This window comes from Nicotiana attenuata, unplaced genomic scaffold (genome assembly GCF_001879085.1).
Source record: "Nicotiana attenuata strain UT unplaced genomic scaffold, NIATTr2, whole genome shotgun sequence".
NCBI classification, from domain to species: domain Eukaryota; kingdom Viridiplantae; phylum Streptophyta; class Magnoliopsida; order Solanales; family Solanaceae; genus Nicotiana; species Nicotiana attenuata.
Window position 1 is genome coordinate 107,025 of NW_017671835.1, and position 382 is coordinate 107,406.

Below are 382 nucleotides of genomic sequence, written 5' to 3' on the forward strand. Positions count from 1 at the left end.
AATACCCGTATTAAAACAATGTTTACAGAACTACCTGGATCAACCAAAACTCGTTTCACGTTAGTATCATGTACAAGTAAAGATATTACCAGTGCGTCGTTATGCGGAGTTATGAGTCCCTCGGCGTCTGCGTTGTTGAATATAACATTCTCTTCTTCCAGTACATGTCGAGGCCGCTTCCCGTGGGTAATTGTCACTTTTGAAACCTTTTTATATGATACATCATTGATCTCTTCACCTCCACTTATAACGTTGATAGTTCTCTTGGGTGAAGGTGGTTTTGGAGGCTCCTGTCTGTTCTTCATGTATGCTTGTTTACCTTTCTCACTGAACAACTCAGTAAGATACCCCTGTTTTAACAAATGATCAACTTCACCTTGTA